The 20,459-nt window shown below is 38.7% G+C and overlaps 1 pseudogene; it reads left to right on the top strand.

Moving 5' to 3' along the window:
- Positions 1–1,926: 1,926 nt before the first annotated feature.
- LOC114030010 lies at positions 1,927–2,479 on the top strand (annotated as a pseudogene).
- Positions 2,480–20,459: the final 17,980 nt, after the last annotated feature.

Genomic DNA, 20,459 nt, shown 5'->3' with positions numbered 1-20,459 from the left:
TCTGGTTGTATGTTTTGATCTTCTTTGTCACCAAAGTAAGATAATATAGTCTGACTCTTTTTGCGCTGCTTACTCATGATCCCAGCCAATTACTTGAGTTTTAAACTCTTTGTTAAGGTAAGAGTCTGCTTCCAATGTGGAGAATGTACTGTCCCATGCTTCAGGGGTTTATACAGGTATTTTCAGAGATACTTCTACGGACCTGTAAATTTTCAGCTCTTCCAAGGTGGTATGATAAGGGGTGAGGTGTTTCCTGTCCACCACCACAACAAGCTCCACCACACCAGTGCTCCTCCTCTCCCCAGGACCACCCCTCAGAACTGTGACCCAGATCCAAGCATGGGCAGAGCAAGAGATTCCTGTCTCAACACTGGCAAAGAGATCCCTGCAATCCCCCTCTGATCAGCCACTAGATTCCCCCTCAGTCTGTGGGCCAGAAGCTCAGGAGGCAGCCGCTGCCCTAGGGGGGACGTCTGAGATCTAGCTTCTACCTCTCACCACAGTCACGGACTTTTCCCACTGACCTTCTAAGTTGTCTTTGGCTTTCATGGGTTGAGAAGTCTGGAAACTGCCACAGCTGCCTGTGATTCAGTCCTCTGGGGCCTGCTCCAGGGTCACTGTAGCCTGTGCGCCCACGGTATACTGCGATTCTCTCCTCGCTCGGTGCGATATACCTTTCAGATCAACCATCCAGGTCATCTTGGGCTGGAAATTTGTTTCACTCTGTCTTTTTGTGGGTTCTGCTGCTTTAGAATTTGTTTTGAGCCATTTTTTTTACAGGCATTTGGAGAGGTTTGGGGGACAGCTCAAGCAAGTCACTGCTTTCACTCTGCCATCTTGGCTCCACCAGATGCCCCAAACTTTTAATTATATTTGTATAGTTGGGAGGAGGAAGGTTGTCCCCATTAGTATTTTCAAATGGATAAAGAAGAAATTCTACAATAAAAAGCTAACATTCTGCTTAAGGCAACCAATGACATCATTAGGAAGAATAAGAAGAGATCTCCCAAGTATTATCATGTGATATTCCATTGTTGTTGGAGATAAAATCCAAATGTTTCACTACTTTATGAAAGAATCATCACAACATGCTATAACTGTTTAGTATTTTTGGATGCTCAGGAGTAGCAATAGAATATTAAAGACAGAAAAGAACTGTCAATTGCCTGTCTTCCACTTGTTCGTACATGTTGCCTTCTCTATACATACTGTGGCATTTGGTGAAGTGACCTGGCATACAGATGCAAGTTTTCTCAACCTTCCGTACAACAATAGCTTAGGAAACAGTGATGTCCTGATTGTGAGAACCAATGAGCTGGTTCCATACTCAGAGCACACCCTGTCCAGGACTTTACCAGGGAAATGGAGTGTAAAACAGATTGCTAGGATCATGCTGAGTCCTGTTGCTGTGGTCAAGGATGCTGGTGGAATTGAGGAGGCCTGAGTTAACCCCTCACACTCCTACAACTTCACAAACAAGGTAATTGACAACATAGAGGCAGTGAATTTGGGCAGTGGGCTTAACTTTACCCCTAGGTAGATTGATCGAGAACCCAACTGTAGATCCTTTGGGCAAGAAAAGTACAAAAGCAGTTTTTAGGACTTTGGCAGGGGACCTCAAGAGACTCCAGAGAGCCTCCTTAATTATTGACTTTTATCTATATCTTCCTGAGCTGCTTTTAATATCTTAGGAATTGCTTTTACCTGAGGGAAATGGAATGTTTTCAGTAAGAGTACTGTTTGTTTGAACCCTCAGGGTCTGAGTGTTCATTGTACCAGATATGAGAGTGGACATCTGTCTTGCCCAAGTCCCTTGTTAACTTTAATCAACAAGACATAGCTTAAGGATAGAAGGCTCACCCCTCATACCATCTGAAAAATAGAAGTTCACTCTTATAGGTTGGTGGGGAGTGAGGTGATAGCACCATGAAGGCCTCAGGCACCCTGAGAGAATGTAGGGTAGTTGGACTGCCTTATATTCTATAAGGGAGTAGGCTGCCTGCCTACTCCCAAGAGTCTAGTGCTGCCTCTTTATCCGATGTGGATCTTTGCTCCTAATCATGTTGTAGCAAAGTCTCGATTCTGGTACTTTGTTTCCCAGCTGAGAAAGATGAAAAAGTCTAACGGAGAAATTGTATACTGTGGATAAGTCTTTGAAAAGTCCCCTCTTAGGGTGAAAAACTTTGGCATTTGGCTGTGCTACGGTTCCAGGAGTGGAACCCACAACATGTACAGGGACTACAGGGACCTAACCACTGCTGGTGCCATCACTCAGCACTACCGAGATATGGGAGCCCGTTACCATGCCCAGGCACACTCTATCCAGATCATGCAAGTGGAAGAAATTCCTGTCAGCAAGTGCCGCCAGCCTGCAGTCAAGCAGTTTCATGACTCCAAAATCAAGTTCTCTCTGCCCCACAGAGTTCTGCGTGGCCAGCACAAACCACGCTTTACTACCAAGAGGCCCAACACGTTCTAAGTGCAGAGACAAGGAGGCACCTGTTTTATTTGATCTGTTTAAATAAATTTCTCAATGGGAAACCCCCACCCCCCCCAAAAAAAGAAAAATAGAAGCTTCTGCAAATTTTGTGTTACCTGGTTTTTAACAACCAAAGACATACCTCTGTAATCTTTATGACCGTGGACAAGTCACTTAACCTTTTTGTCTTCAATTTCCTTTTCTATAAAATGAAGCAGATGAGCCTGAAAGTGCCTTTCAGTTCTATCTCTGTGGTTCCATTATTTCACTGGATCTCGGTTTCCTTATCAGTAAAATGACTGGATTGATAAGATGAGCACCCAAGGCCCCTTCTAGCTCTAAATCCTATTAGTCCATAAATTCTGACAGGGAACAGCGGCATCACATGGTGTTAAAGAATGCTGAACTGGGAGCCAAGAGGGGCAAGGATTAAAATCCCACCAACACCTGGGCATGTTATTTAGTCATAGTTTCTTCATCTGCAACATGAAAATAATACTTACAGTATCTACCTTACAGAGTTGGCATAAGGATGAAGTGAAATAATGTATTTGAAGTGCTTTGCAAACTTTAAAGTGCTTTATAAATGTAAGTGATTATTATCTCCTATATGTAGTTGTTATCTCCTTTAATTTCAGTGGTTGGATGGTTTGAACAGTGATAGAGCTTCTTGGAGCATTGTTGGCATGGAGTATCACCCAGCAGAGACTTCTCATTGACGGTAGCCTACCAGAAGAAACAATTTGGTATAGTGGAAAGTATAGTCTATGGGCCTGGGAATCAGGAAGACCTGAGTTTGACTAATGCCTTAGATACTCACTAGTTCTGTGACTTTGAACAAGTCGCTTAATCTCCTTTTCCTCAATTGTACAGTGGGTGCAATAATAGCATCTATATCCTAAGGTCGTGATCATCAAACAAGATGAGATATGTCAAGGACTTTGTTAATCTTAAAGTGCTTTAGTAATAGATAAGTGTTAGCTAGTATGGGGCAGCTAGGTGGCACAGTGGATAGAGCGTTCAAGTTGAGCCTCAGACACTTCCTAGCTGTGTGACCCTGGCAGGTCACTTAACCCTGTTCCTTAGTTTCCTCATCTACAAAATAAACTGGAGAAGAAATGACAAACCACTCCAGTATCTGTGCCAAGAAAACCCCAAATGGTTCATGAAAAGTTGAGCACGACTGAAAACGACTGAACTGAAGCTCTTATTATGATGATCACAAGAGAGAGCTGTGTACATGTCAGCTATTATCTACACATGTGTTTATTCTTCTGAGGTGCTCATGTTCCTGGCACTTGCTTAATCACGTCATAACCCATCCCTGGGGCCCCACTTCATATCAGAGACTGATGGAGTAGAACAAGGACATGGCAGGATGATTTTCAGTACTGGCCTTCAACTCTGATGGGGAAAGGAAGGAAAAAATGGAAGGAATATTTTTTAAAAGGTGAAAGATGCCACTGAGCTAGATGACCCTTCTAATTCTAAATCTAAGATCTCATGATCTCAAGTTACCCATGAGTGACTGATCTCCATTAGTGGAAGTTACTGTTTTTCCACAGTGAGCCCACTACCCTAATTTTCATAATTTTCATTTATGTGCCCAATCTCCCTACCCTCATCAACATTAAATGTCAAGTTTTTCATTTTGTGAGCGATTGACTTTAAAAAACAGTCTGTTCCCCATAGACATCTTTTGATGATAATAATAATAGCTCTCATTTATATAGCACTTTAAAATTTACAAATCACTTTACATATGTTATCTCTCTTGATCCTCTCAACAGCTCTGGGAGATAGGTAATTTTGTTATCCCCACTTTATTGATGAGGAAACTGAGGCAGAGAAAGGTTAAGTGACTTGCCCAGAGTCACACAACTAATAAGGATATGAGGCTGAATTCGAACTTAGGTCTTCCTGATTCCAAATCCAGTACTCTATCCACTCTAGGCCACCTGACTGCCTCAATAATCATCTCTTTTGCTGCATCCCAGGTATGGAGAATGATGAGATAATGCTGGCATCTGCTCTCCAAACATTGCATTATCCCTAATAGGAACAAAGTATTTATTTAGAAAATACGAGACAGTTTAGTGATAGAGAAAGGGAGGGGGAAGAATGCTCTAGTTTTAAAGCCCTCCCTGCAACCTTCTCTTTGAGACTCTTACCTTGCTCATCTTTCCACCCCCTTCTCCTCAGTCACTCACGACCTGGACTCCTCCAGCAGATAATTGCCTTTTTCTCTGCTCTATTTTTTCATGTGTACAGTAGCAGCTGTCTTTGCTATGCCGTCATCTTTGTTGCCATGACTTGAGGGGCTTTCAGATGTGCTGGTACAAGTATCTGTAATTTTAACAATAACTAGGCTGCTCAGTACATACATTCGTCATTAGGTCATTCACTTTTAGACCTAAATAGAGTCAAATATCTTTGTAACTAAGACTTTCTCTGAGAACTGGCTTTACATACCCAAATGACTTATCTTCTATACTATTACTAATGTTATGCATCCACTCTAAAGTTCTACTCTGATTCTCTGTTGGGGGAAGGAAGATAATGAGATTTGTCAAAGGCTGTGTTAGTAGAGAGTATGCTCTGGCAGATGCTACCAAGCTGTGAAAGTTTCAAGTACAGGCGCACTTGACTGACTGAGTTTGCTACCTAAGAACCAGCCTATTCTCAGACTCATCACCAGAGGATGATACCAGATGATGAATTTTAGTTCAAGTACAGAACTGATGAAGACCGTATAATAAGGTGTAAGGAAGTTGAGATCTGAATGTTCAGTATGATTGCTCAATCTATAAGATATTACATGTTATTTATATATCTATTACTATATTATTAATATATATTATATGTACTATATAATATATAGTATATATTCTATATACTATATATATATCCTGTATACTATATATACCATATATATTATATTTATCTATTACTAAAGCACATTAAGGTTAACAAAGTCCTTGACATATCTCATCTTGTTTGATGATCACAACAACCTTGGGATATAGATGCTATTATTACACCCACTGTACAATTGAGGAAATGGAGATTAAGTGACTTGTTCAAAGTCACAGAACTAGTGAGTATCTAAGGCATTAGTCAAACTCAGGTCTTCCTGATTCCCAGGCCCGTAGACTATACTTTCCACTATACCAAATTGCTTCTTCTGGTAGGCTGCCATCAATGAGAAGTCTCTGCTGGGTGATACTCCATTCCAACAATGCTCCAAGAAGCTCCATAAGGGTAGATGAGAATTTCTATGCTATTACGTATATAAATAGTGTTTTATACATTTGTCTATATTTTTGCCTCTCCCATTAGATTGTAATCTCCTTGAGGGCAGGGGACTGTCTTTTGCCTCTGTTTCTATCCCCAGCACTTAGCACTGTACCTGGCACATAGTAGGCACTTAATAAATCTCTATTGATTGAATGATTGGCTGAGTGAGCTGGTTAGCATAGGAGAAAAGTGATGTAGTGAGTTACTCTGAAAGGAGCCAAGTAATTCTTGTGATTCCATGGGCCCAAAGTTGAAGGCACCCAAGCAACCTCAAAGGAAATCAAGTGACCTTTCTTTATGATGTTGTAGACATAAAGTTTGTAAGAGAGGAAGGAAAAAAAGGGCTCCCAGGTTTGCAAAATCATGAGGAAAAGGAGCTGTCAGTCACAGAGGTAACTTTGGAGGGAAGAACTAATGAGTTCCTGTGCCAAACTAGAAGCTTCAGGAACCAAGACAACTACAGGAATATGATATGAAATGGTGGTATGACGTCTGTGATACTTGTAGTTATGCACATTGGCTCATGAGCTTCTTAAAACTGCAGAATGGCCATTGCATCACTTTATTAATTATCTAGCTACTCTAAATATTTTTATACATGTAGTTTTTTTTTCCTTTTTTGATTTCTTTGGGTTTATAGGCCCAGTAGTCAAAGGGTATGCACAGTTTATTAACTTTCTGGACATAATCTAAATTGCTTTCTAGAATGGCTGGATTAATTCACAACTCTATCAAAGCACATCATATACCAGTTTTCCCAAAGCCCCTGCAGCTTTTGTCATTTTCCTCTTTTGTCATCTTTGCCAGTCTGATATGTATGAAGTAGAACTTCCAAATTTCTCTAATTTGCATTTATTCAATAATTAGTGATATAGAGCATTTTTTCATGAGTTTGCTGATAGCCTGGATTTCTTCTTTGAAAACTGCCTGGCCACACCCTTTGGCCATTTATCTATAGAGGAATAACTCTAGTTCTTATAAATTTGAATAAATTCCTTATATATTTCAGAAACGAGACTTTTATTAGAGAAACATGTTTCAAAGATCCTTTCCCATTTGCCTGTTTCACTTCTAATTTTTTACTACATTATGTTTATTTATACAAAAACTTTTAAATTTTATGTAATTGAAATTGTCCGTTTTATCTTACGTGGTCCTCTCTATTGTTTGTTTAATCAGGAACTTTATTCACATCCCTAGATCTGAAAGATAATGCTTCCTTGCGCCTCTTCTTTGTCTATGATATGATTTTTTATATCTAAGGCACGTATACATTTGGAACTTATTTTGGCATATGGTGTGCAATGTTGTTCTAAACCTAATTTCTGCCAAACTACCATCCAGTTTTCCCAGAAGTTTTTCTCAAAGAGTGAGCTCTTCCCCCAACAACAGGGGTCTTTGAGTTTATCAAATAACGTGCTACTTTGCTTCTGTCTGTTGTGTACTTAATCTGTTCTAGTAATCAACTTCTTTTTTTTTTTAATCAACTTCTTTTTAACCAGTACCAAATCATTGCAATGATTACTGCTTTATAGTATTGTTTGAGGTTTGGCACTAATACACTCCCATCCTTCCCACTTTTTTTGTTTCTCTATATGAATTTTGTTATTTTTTCTATCTCTCTATAAAATATTCCTTTGGGAGTTTGATACAGCATTGAATAAGTAAATTAATTTAGGTAGTATTGTCATTTTTATAATATTGGCTTGACCTTCCTACAAATAATTAATGTTTCTCCAATTATTTAGGTTGGTCTTTTTTTCTTGCAAAGAGTTTGTTATATTAGATTTAGATAGTCCCTGGCTGAATCTTTGAAGTTATACTTCATAAAATTGTATAGCTTCTGTAAATATTTTGAACAGAATTTTTCTTTCTAACTCTTCTTACTGGGTTTTGTTGGTTACATATAAGAATGCTAATGATTTATGTGGATTTATCTTATGTCTTACAAGTTTGCTAAAGTTATTAATTATTTCAATTAAATTTTTAATGGACTCTCTAGGATTCTCTAAGTATACTATCATATTATCTACAAAAAGTGATATTTTTGTTTTTTCTTTGCCTATGCTTATTCCATAAATCTCTTTTTCTTGTATTATTGCTACAGCTAACATTTCTAGCACTGCGTGAAATAGTGCTATGAATAAGGGGCATCCTTACTTTTAATCTCTGATATTATTGGAAAGATCTCTAACTTTACTGCATTACCTATAATATTTGCTCTTGGGTTTATATATGCACTATTTCTTCCATTAAGGAAAAGTCAGTTTGTTGGTATGATCTCTACAGTTTTTCATAGAAATGAGTGTTCAATTTTGTCAAAAGCTTTTATAGCAGTTCAGCTGTAGCATAATTTGTTATAGCCCCTCATTTTATTCATAAAAAATGATCTGAAGAAAGTATTCAAACTTAAATAGATATCACATAATTTAATTCTAAAGAATTAGTGTGTCAAAGAGTAAATCCTAGAAACAATAAGTAATTTCATAAGGAAAATGACAACCATGAGAAAATATACCAGAACTTTTGAGATGCACCTAAAATCAATCCTTAGGGGAAAATTTATAGCTCTAAGCATTTTTACCAGTAGAAGAGAAGAACAGATCAATAAATTGGGCATACAGCAACGGAAAAATCCTAAAAAAAATCAAAGCAAAAAACACCATCTAAACACAAAAACAGAAATTCTGAAAAATTAACAAATATGTAAAATTGGAAACAAAAATGAATTTATAGATAAAAGTAGGATCTAGTTTTTTAAAAGAAATACCTGTTAAGTAATAAAGTAAAAGTAGAAAAACCAAATAAAAGGAGGATACATAATAAAGATGGAAGTAGGGGAGAAAACAAGCATTTCTTAAGTGCCTACTATATATATCAAGCACCACGCTAAGCAATTTACAAATATCATCTCGTTTCATACTCACAACAACACTATAAGGTAGGTACTATTATTATCTCCATTTTATATTTAAGGAAACTGAGGTAGAAAAAGGTTAAGTGACTTGCCCAAGATCATAGAGCTAGTAGATTTGAAATCAGGTCTTCCTGACTCTAAGCATAGCACTCTCTATCTACTATACCAGCTAGCTAGAGGAAATTTTTTAAAAAGTTATTAGAACCATTTTGCACAATTACATGCAAACAAAACTAAAGACTTAAATGAAATGGATGAATATTTAAAAAATTATATAATACCCAGGTTAACAGAACAAGAAATAGAGAATTTAAATAACCCAATACCAGAAAAAAATAATTTGAGTAAGCCATAAATGGGCTTTCTAAGGAAAAACAAAATAAAACAGGACCAGATGGATTTACAAGTGAATTTTAATAAACTTTCAGAAAATAATTAATTCCAATATTACATAAATTACTTGAAAAAATAGTAAAGAAAGTCATCTTACCAAAGCAGTTCTCTGAGACAAACAAATATGGTCCTAAACTGGGAATTAAAGAAAACTATAGACTAAGATCCCTAATGAATATCTGTGTAAAAATATTGAATGAAAATATCACCTAAAATCATCTATAGCAAAGTATTAAAAAGATTATACACTATAATAAGGTTGGATTTATACAAGGTAGATTCAATATTAGGAAAACTACAAACACAATAGACCATGTGAATAACAAGAATAATTTTCTTTAAATCACACAACCATATCAATAGCTTTTCATAAAATACAATAACATTTTATGCTTTTAAAAAATCATTAAAAGTTAGGAATAAATGAATCATACCTTCTTGCGGTAAATAGTATCTGTCTAGCCTGTTTTCTCTTGGCTTATCTTCCTTCACTTCCAAGTTTATAAATACTAGGGGAGTCTGTAGTCTCTTCAATCATGCTACACAAATTGCTGATTTCTATTTGATTCCCACAAAAATTTGTTGAAGTTAAATTATCTGAGGGCAAAATTAACCCACGGTGTGGAAGGGGTTCTTTCACAATCTTCTTGCTAGTTCTATACGTTGGTTCTGGAGCATCAGCCTTAGCACAAAATGTGGAAGGTACGTCTACCATTTAGATTTATAGATGGGAGGAATACTGTAATACCATTACAATAGCTGACATGTATATAGTATTATTAGTACAATGTAAACTCTGAGGGCAGGGATCGTTTCACTCTAATATTTGTATCCCCAGTGCCTAGCACATAGTAAGCACTTAACAAAGTTTACAGATTGGTTCAAGATTGCAAAGCACTTTGCAATCCCAAGAAGTCTAGAAGGTAAATTCTACAGTCAGTTCTGCTACAACATGTGTTTTGAAAATGCAAAATTGTTCCAGTGTGATTGATAGAATGAGGTAATCCTTAGAGCATAACTTGAATTTTGAGTTTGCTTCTGCAAGAAAGCAGAAAACTGCAACACCTCACCATTACTCACTCACAAGCTCAAACCCTTCTGATGTCAACTTCCACAAATAAATTTCAGATCTTTATCAAGGCAAAGTGCCATATTTATATTGTATACCTTCTGGTGCAGGAAGAGCTGAGAGTAGAGAAGGGCTAGTCTCCATCACCCCCACCCTTCCACCATAACTTCTACCTGGAGGCTGTTTTAGCTGACCAAATTTGTTCTTGCAGCCCAGACCCAAGCCAAGCAGCAGCCCCAGGCCACTGATACAAGCACTATTGTAGTATTGATTTATTTCTTAACCATTTGACCTATATAAAACTATGCTACCATTTTTAATAGTTTTCCATCTTTTTTTTTATCACTGTCAAAGTTTTTGAGCATTGTTTCCCTAACCCCATTTTCCCTAATAGTTCTATGATTTTTATTGTTCAATTTTTCATAGAGTGGTGTCTCATTATAACAGAACTGCCTATACAAATGTTCTTGTTCCCATTCTACAGATGAAGAAATTCGAGACTTGGAGATGTTAAGTGACTTTACCATGTCACTCAGAAAATGTGTCAGAGAGGGGCAGCTAGATCATGCAGTAGATAGAACACCGGCCCTGGAGTTAGGGGGACCTGAGTTCAAATCCAACCTCAGACACATAACACTCTCTTAGTTGTGTGTTTCTGGGCAAGCTGCTTAACCCCAAATGCCTCACCAAAAAAAAAAAATGTGTCAGAGAAGATTCAAACCCAGTTCTTCATGACTTCAAGTCCAACACTAGAACCACTACACTATGTTGCTTTTCGATATAATCAGTGGGACCTATTTAGATATATCATAGTGTAACGAAAATAGCATTAGTTTAGGCATCAGTAGAATTAGATTCTAGTACTGGCTTTGTCATTAATTTTGCCATAACCTTGATTGAGTTACTTAACATCTGTGGTCTTCAGTTTTCTAATATGTAAAATAGGTGTTGGACTACATGATGTCCAAGATTCCTTCTAGTTCTAAAACTTCTTTGATTTGTGATGATTAAAAAATTCTGATTGACATGGTTTCTGGGTAATTTAATTACTTTATTAATAAGGCCAGCACATTTATTAAAAAAAGGATGATCATTTGGCCATCTCTCTTAGACCAAAGACCCCTAATGGTGGTGGGCTTACATTTTATGTGCCCTTGGAAGAGCAAGTGCTCCTGAGGTATGGCAATCAACTTTTATTGATTAACAATTAATGAGAAAACGGATATTACAATGAAAGACTGGGCCATATCACATAAGGGTCTTGGGGTACTTGACTAGGATCATCCAAATCTTGGTCCAAGAGACATCAATCTCCATATCATCTATCTGACAAAAGGGAGAACCAACACTTCCCCAGACCTGTGGGAGCAAACACAATGAGCAGGAATACATCCATTAGCCCAAACTTTGAATTTCTTTTACTATCTGATTAGATCCTGGCCTGGATAAATCTTTGAGTGATTTCCCGCTCTAGTTGATATCTGGATGAGGAAGTAGAATAGGGGAAAAGTCTAGGTCCTAATACAATAATTAGTTATTAAATACAAGAGAGAAATACCTATTTCTTACAGATTTGTGTCTGATTCTATATATCCTTTTATTTATTTATTTTTAGGCAATTGGGGTTGAGTGACTTGCCCAGGGTCACACAGCTAGTAAGTATCAAGTGTTTGGTCTGAGGCTGAATTTGAACTCAGGTCCTCATGGCTTCAGGGCCAGTGCTCCATCCACTGAGCAACCTAGCTGCCCTATATATATTCTTTTAAAAAGGCAGACATCTTTCTAAGCTGGTTGTGACATTTAGCAACTGGAATAGGGAAGGGAACCTCTTAGGTAGAAGGTTCTTGGCTGGTCCAACTGATTAATATCCATAACATCTTAGACAGATAGTCTTGGCTTCTCCTTGAAGATGTCTAGAAGCCATGAGCCAATTACCTTTGGAAAGAAACCGTTACATTTTGAGGTGGCTCTTCCTGGTTAGGAAGCTCTTCCTTATATAAAGTTAAAATCAGCCTCCCTATAATTTCCACTCACTGGTCCCAGTTCTGCTTCCTGGGAACAAGCAAAATATGTGAGCTGTTGTGCAGTCCCTAAGTCTTGTCTTCTCTGGGTTATACATTCTGATGCCTCAAGTGGATTTCCATATGACGTTTTGAATCCTCTCAGGAGACTGATTGCTTTCCTCTGTATACACTCTAGCCTGCCAATGTTTCTCCTAAAAGGTGGTGCCCCCAACTGAACATAGCATCCTAGGTATTGCCTGACTTCACTGGAATGGAATGGAAAGATGAACTTGATTTGGAAGAGGAACCTATCACTAAACTATTCATTTGTGATGGAAGTGAGCCTGAATACATCACTCTAGTATAAATGTTTTTACCTAAGAGACAAGACCATGAGCTGAACTTGGACGTCTTGTGGTCCCCGAATCACACTTTAAGAGCTTCTCCCTTCCCTCTTTGCCTTTATTTCACCCCCTCCCTCAGTCTCCTAAAAACTTTTTGGGCTGCTTTATTCTTCATATCTCTTAGATGAGACAGGAGGCACCAACTCTGTTACTTCTGGTATGATAGAGGACTATCAAGTCATACAATCTGCCATGAGTGTTCTGGAGTTAGGTTGGGTAGAGAAGATTGCTAAATTTTCAGTATGAGCATTTACACTTCAGAAATCAGCAAATAATACAAATAAAAGCTTGATTTATTGTTTTGTTGAATTATAGACTTAAGAAATTGGTGGAGGAAATATTAGTAATGCAGATTAAACTTAAAAGTATGTAATTCATACATCTTCCTGTCCCCAGACAGCCTGTTGTTAAACATTTACCAGTACACTACTGGTCCTGCGTGTATGCCCGCCAGACTCCTAACACTAGCATCTGCCCTTATAATACATTGTAAAGACATTTGGACATTACCATTTAGTCTGACCGCCTCATTTATAATTTATAGAAAAGAAAACAGGCACAGAGAGTTGAAGTGATTTACCCAAGAACACATAGCTAGTAAATGGCAGAGATGGAATTTGAATAGAATTTTCTCTGATTCTAACAATTCTGATTCTTATATTTTGCTTCAAGTCTCTGTGATTTCGGTGTAAGTGCTTTCTCTATCTCTGCAGAATTCAACCCCTCTACAATTTAGTAGATAATCTTTGAGAGTTGTTGTAGCCATTCCCAATCAAATTTATCCATCAGTTGTTCAGTCATTTTCAGTCACATCTGACTCTTGGTGACCCCATTTCGGGTTTTCTTGGCAAATATGCTGGAGAGGTTTGTCATTTCCTTCTACAGCTCATTTTACAGATGAGAAAACTGGGGTAAACAAGGTTAAGTAACTTGCCCAGGCTCATATAGCCAGTAAGTATTTGAGGCCAGATTTGAACTCAAGTCTTCCTGACTCCAGGTGCAGAGCTCTATCCACTGAGCCACCTATCTGCTCAACTTATCCTTAGTCAACAAATAATCCAATCTATTCTAGAGCCCATATTCTCCAAGGTTTAGGAAGCTATTCCAACGGTGGGAGAAGTGAGGAGGTTCTTCTACTCATTCCCCAACATTTAGCAGCAACTGCTCTCTAAATGAATAGTTATGTCATAAACATTACTTCTGCACCACTAAAAGGAAAAACCAAAATAAAATCCAACTCACACCACACACAGACAGACACATATATATTCAAGATAGGGGTTAATAGGAGTATCTCAATTATAGCCAGTTGGATATCTAATGAAGAGTTAATATAGAGAATATAAATGTTGCCAAGGACCTCTTAGCTACTGCCAGATGAAGGGCACACTCCTCTAGACTTATAGAGTTTCTATTGCTCCACTAGCCTTCTGTAAGCTATCATCAGTATATATGAGAGGATTAGAAGATTACAACACAATTCGAGTCTGGATTGTTCCTTCTTATATAGAAAACAACAACAACAACAACAACAACAAACTCTACTGTTGACAGCACTTCCTATTCTTGAAGTTTTAGGAGTGCTAATTGGCCAGGGCGTACATACCTGACTCATGGACAGTTTTTTTTGGCAATCATCATCAGTTTGGTTTTGTTTGTTTTTTGAGACTGGGTCTCCATATCTTGGGGCAGATTGGTGGGCAGTGGATAGAATGGTGGGCCTGAGTTAATAAGATTCATTTTCAAGAGGTCAAATCTGGCCTCAGACACTTACTAGCTGAGTGATCCTGTTTGCCTCAGTTTCCTCATCTGGTAAATGAGTTGGAGAGGGAAATGGCAAATTACTCCAGCATCTTTGCCAAGAAAACCCCAAATAGGGTCACGAAGAGTCAGACACGACTGAAAAATGACTGAACAATAATAACTCCTTATCTTGCTTAGACTGAAAGTGCCATTGCCACTTATAAGCCTTATCTCATTGCTGATCATCCCTGATCTATTTCCTAACTTAGCTAGTTCATCCCTCCTTAGCCAGCCTGATGACCCCCTGATTCTGGGAGCTCACCATATTGGTGCCAGACATAGTACAGATACTCAATCATCTTTAGTTCTACTGCAGCTCAGAACTTGGGAGCTCAAGTGATTACGCAGCCCAAGCCTCCCCAGTAGTAGGGGAGCACAGGTATGTGCCACTAGGACCAACTTTCATGGCTGTTTTTTGAGGAAATTTGGCCTTGGCACATATTCAAGACCTTTTCAGGGGAAATCTATGATGAGTTAATTCTCATGATTAACCTAAAGCTAATATAGTGTCATTGACACTGGGTTATCTAAGTTGGGTAATCAGTCAGCCAACTAGAATTTATTAAGCACATACTATGTGCTAGGCACTGTACCAAGCACTGAGGATGCAAAGAAAGACAGTTCCTGCTCTCAAGAAGTTCACACTCTAATGGAGGAAACAACTATGTACAAACAAGATGTATACAGGATAAATTGGAGATAACCAATGGAAGGAAGGCATTGGCATTAAGGGGAGATTGGGAAAGACTTCTTGGAGAGGTAGGACTTTAGCAGGGAAGCCAGGAGGAAGAGATGGGGAGGGAGATAGTTCCAGGCATAGAGGATAGCAAATGAAAATGTCCAATCAAGAGGTGATGTATCTAGTATGAGGACCAGCCAATAATTCAGTATCACTGGATCACATAGTAGTACATGGTGGAAGAAGGTGTGTGGGGTGTTTGTGACCCCCAAAATAATCAAATCAGAGACTTTTTCTTAAGAAAGGCAAAAAGGAGCTTTATTGCTTTCTCATGAGAAAGGACACACCCAGCATTCGCTCAAGATGGCTCCAGCCAGGCTGTGCGTTGGAGTGTCTTGTAAAGCAGAATATATAGACCCTATCCGCAATATCCCCACCCTAACCCCCTTCCCACCAACCCATTGGCTGGGAATATTAGGGGCACAATCTATTCGCGGAATTCTAACTTCTACGGAAGGAAGTTCGAAACAAGTTAGAGGGGAGTGGTCTCTTAGCACAACCAGAACATCCAATTTAGCCACATGGAACATCCGGTTTAGCCAGATTGTGCTGCAAGGCATCTGGGTGCGGTCTGGCAACAGTCATAAGTATGAAAAGTAACTGAGGTCAGGGTTAGTTCATTCCCCTTAGGGGGCTTCACCCTATATTATCCCATTCATTCCCTTATCTTGTTTACATATTTGTGTAAACCAATAAACCAAGAAATCAATTAATCAATAACCTAATCTCCCCCTGTCCTCTTTTCTCATCAATTCTGTGGGAATCAAACTGTTAACATTCCTCACAAAGGGAGCTATAAGGTGTAAGAAGACTGAAAAGTTTGGAAGGGGTCAGGTTATGAAAGGCCTTAAATGCCAGAGTATTTTATATTTGATCCTAGATTCAATAAGAACCACTACAATTGATTGAATGGGGGCAGGGGGAAGGCTGGGTAGGGGATCAGACTTGTGATTTAAGAAGATCACTGTAGGGGCAGCTAGGTGGCGAAGTAGATAGAGCAGCGGCCCTGAAGTCAGGAGAACCCGAATTCAAATCCAGCCTCAGACCAAACACTTGATACTTACTAACTGTGTGACCCTGGTCGAGTCACTTAATCCCAATTGCCTAAAAAAAAAAAGAAAAGAAAAGATCGCTGTAGGTGTCCCTCAGGGTTCTGTACTCAGGCCCTCTCCTTTCTATATATTACTTCACTTGGTGATCTCATCAGTTCCCATTAATTTAATGATCATCTCTAGGCTGATGATTCTCAAATCTATCTATCCTGTCTCATCCTCTTTGCTGACCTTCAATCTCACATTTTTAACTGCCTTTCAGACATCTCAAACTGGGTATCCAGTAGACATCTTTAACTCAATATAGCCAAAACAGAATTCACTATATTTTCACCTAAACCATTCCCACCTCTTACCTTACCAATTACTGTAGAGTTATTACACCATCCTCCCAAACCCTCAGGCTCCCGACCTACAAGTCATCCTGAATTCCTTCAATACTTCCCCTTCTCTCCTCTGACCCCGCCACCTCTATAGTGTGGGACCTGATCACCTCACACTTTGATTATTGTCATAACCTGCTGGTGGGTCTGCCTGCCTCCAGTCTCTCCTATTCCAATCCATTCTCCATTCAGCTACTAAAGTGATTTTTCTGAAATGCAGGTCAAATCGTATCACCCCCTACTCAATAAACTCCAATGGTTTTCTATTGCCTCCAGGAGCAAATACCAAATGCTCTGTTTGACATTCAAAACCCTTCATAATCTAGTCCCCTCCTACCTTTCCAATCTTCTTACAACTTACTTACCAATGCCTACACTTTGTTCTAGTGACACTGGCCTCCTGGCTATTGCATGAGCAAGATGCTCCATCTCTTGGCTCCAAGCATTTTCCCTGGTTGTCTCCCATGCCTGGAATGTTCTCTCCTCCACTCCAACTTCTGACCTAAAGATCTCTCAATTATTTAATTCCCAATTAAAATCTCATCTTCTATAGGAAGCCTTCCCTAAAACCTCTTAATTCCAGTGCTTTTCCTCTTTTAATCATTTCTTATTTGTCCTGTATATATTTGTTTGCATGTTGTCCCCCCCATTAGATTGTAAGCTCCTTGAGGACAGGAACTATCTTTTGCCTTTTTATATTTCCAGCTCTAGGCATGGTGCTTGGATGTAGTAGATGCTTAATAAATATTTATTGATTGAATTTGACATTTGTGTGAAGGATAGATAGGAGTAGGGAGAGATTTGAGGCAAGGAGACCAACCAGCAGGCTATTGCAGCAGGTATGAGGTGATAAGAACTTGTACCAGGGTGGTGGTAATGTCAGAGTAGAGTAGAGGATATATACAAGAGATATTATGAAGATAAAATTGACAAGGCTTGACAACTGATTGGATATGAGGGTGAGAATTAACACCTAGGTTACTCCTGGGTGACTAGAAGGATAGTGTTACCGTTGATAGTAATTAGGAAGTTAGGAAGAAGGGAGGATTGGGGGAAAAGATTCAGATTTAGGCATGTTCAGTCTAAGATGCCTATGAGACATCCATTTGAAATGGCCGATAGGCACTTCAAGATACTATATTGAAGGCCAAGACAAAGGGTAGAATTCCACAAATAAATCTGAAAATGATCAGCATAGAGATAATAATTGAATCCATGGGAACTGTTGAGATTACCAAGTGAAATTGAATGGAGGGAGAAGAGAAGAGGGCCCAGGACAGAGCCTTGAGGGACACCCAGATTGTGTCCTGGATGAAAATCTTGTAAGGGAGACTGAGAAGAACAGTTAGATAGGTAGGAGGAGAAGCATGAGAGAGCAGTATCACAAAAACTCGACAGAAGATAAAATGTCCTGTAAAGTAAGACAGATTTCCATATCCAATTGAGTGTGTATTTGAAATGTCTTACCCTATAGGATAATGGGATGGGGGGAAGGAGGCAAGCGAATAGGGGGATGATAGAGAGGAGGGCAGATTGGGAAAGGGGGTAATCAGAAGCAAATACTTCTGAGGAGGGACAGGGTCAAAAGAATAGAATAAATGGGGGGGTGGGAAAAGATTAAGGTAAATAGAGTTAGTTTTTCACAGCATGTCTACTATGGAAGTGTTTTGCATAACTGCACATGTATAACCTATATTGAATTGCTTGCCTTTTCAATGAGGGTGAGTGGGAAGATATTTGGGAAGGGAGAAAATTTGGAACCCAAAGTTTTAAAAACACATGTTTTAAAAAATGTTTTCACATGCAACTGGAAAATACGAAATACAGGAAATGGGGTACAGAAATCTATCCTGTCCTACAGGAAAATAGAAGGGAAAGGGGATAAGAGAAGGGGAGGGAGAGATAGAAGGGAAGGCAGACTAGAGGAAGGGGTATTCAGAATGCATGCCATCTTGGGGTGGGGAGAGGGGCAAGATGTGGTGAAAATTTGGAACTCAAAACCTTGTGGAAGTAAATGTTGAAAACCAAAAAAAAAAAAAAATAAATTTCTTAATAAAAGAAAAAAAAGATGAAATGTCTAGAAGAGGGTCATCAAAGGCTGCAGAGAGGTGAAGAAGGATGAGGATTGAGGAAAGTCCATTAGATTTGGCAGGTAAGAGATGATTGATAACTTCAGAGAGAATAGTTTCAGTTGAATAATGAGGCAGTCTGCTCCACTTAGACACTAATAAATGTCCTGAGAACAACCTTGAGAGAAGTTGTTGCTATCTTAAGAGTGGGTAGGAGTAAAAAGTTTTGCACAAGTAATAAGCAAAAAACCAAAACAAACCTGTTGGATTTTTGATGCACAAATTTCTGAGGTTACAATGGGCAATGCTTCAAAGAAAACTACCAACTCTTAATATGCCAGCTGAGAGAATTACAATAATAATAGCTAGTGTTTATATAGTTCTTTTATAGATGAGGCAACTGAGGCAGATGGAGATTAAATCACTTGCTAAGGGACACACAACTAGTAAGTATCTGAGGGCAGATTCAAACTCAGGTCTTCCTGACTCCAGGCCTGGCGCTCTACCTACTGTGCCACTTAGCTGTCTTTAATAATGAGCGATAAACCACCATTTATACAAAAGTTACTTTTTTCTTAGGAAAGGAATCCTGCCAAATCAGGTTGTAGTTATAATTTTGATATACAATAAATAGTTTTAGTAATAGTAACATTAACTTGATCTTAGTGTGCCTATGGTTCTGCAGACTATAAGTAATGAAGTCAGGGCAGCTAGGTTGCTCAGTGGATAGAGCACCGGCCCTGAAGTCAGGAGGACCTGAGTTCAAATCCAGCCTCAGACCAAACCCTTGACACTTACTAGCTGGGTGACCCTGGGCAAGTCACTTAACCCCAATTGCCTATAAAAATAAAAAAAAATATAAGTAATGAAGTCAAGACTCAAACATGGATTTTCTGATACCAAGTCCAGTGGTTTTTGTTTATAAAAAATTCTACTTAAATTTTTTATTTGTTTTGTGACTATAATAATCACCAATTGATACAGACGTTTCAAGCTACAAATATATAACCAGTAACTCAAAGGCCTTTTTCATAAGTCTACCCTCTCTCAATGAACTCCCCTTCCTCAGGCAGACTTGAAGGAATGTTGGGCAATCAATCTCCACCAATGAGGATAGTATTATGCAAATGACCTTTGAACCATGGGTTACACAAAGGAAAACAGAAAAGAGGAATATGTAAGAAACTGGATTGTCAGAGTTACAAGTGTGTTTTTTTTATTAAAAGAAATATAAATGTTAACAAGATAGTTACAAAATTGCTCCTTTTGTGTACTCTCTTCACTTCTCTCAGTTTTTCTATCTCTTGAGATCCTTTAACACACCCCACAGGCTGTACAAACAGCCATTTGAAACCAGTGCACTGCAGTTGTCTTCATTCTCTTCTTTCCCATTAAGCTTGATGTAATTCAATGTGGTGGAGAAGGTTAGAACACTAATATTAAGCATGACAACAGATGGCTTTTACATGTTATCTTTGCACTCAGCTGGCTCTGGTCAGAGCTGCCAAGCCTGTGTACATTTCACATACTTAAGATTTAAAAGCAAAAGAGATGAGTAATGATTTTAAATCACTCACTGAAACACATGGCTAATCCGCTGGGTCCCAATTTAAAAATTTGCCTCTAGTCCTCTGAGTAGCCCAAGAAATAGGCCTTTTAATGTTCCCTCACAATGGAGTTTGAGAAAGAAAGCTTTATTCATTTCCTCTGTTTCAGACCAAGGTCAAATTAGTCCAGAGGGAACTGGGCATTTGCCCAGAGACCTGAGGCATAACCTGTGCTTTTAACACTTTGAGAGGGTGTTTGTGTGTGTGTGTGTGTGTGTGTGTGTGTGTGTGTGTGTGTGTGTGT

The sequence above is a fragment of the Vombatus ursinus genome, unplaced genomic scaffold (assembly GCF_900497805.2).
Source record: "Vombatus ursinus unplaced genomic scaffold, bare-nosed wombat genome assembly UNPS02014945.1, whole genome shotgun sequence".
NCBI classification, from domain to species: domain Eukaryota; kingdom Metazoa; phylum Chordata; class Mammalia; order Diprotodontia; family Vombatidae; genus Vombatus; species Vombatus ursinus.
Note: the sequence above shows the minus strand (reverse complement) of the source record. Positions and strands in the feature narration are given on the sequence as shown.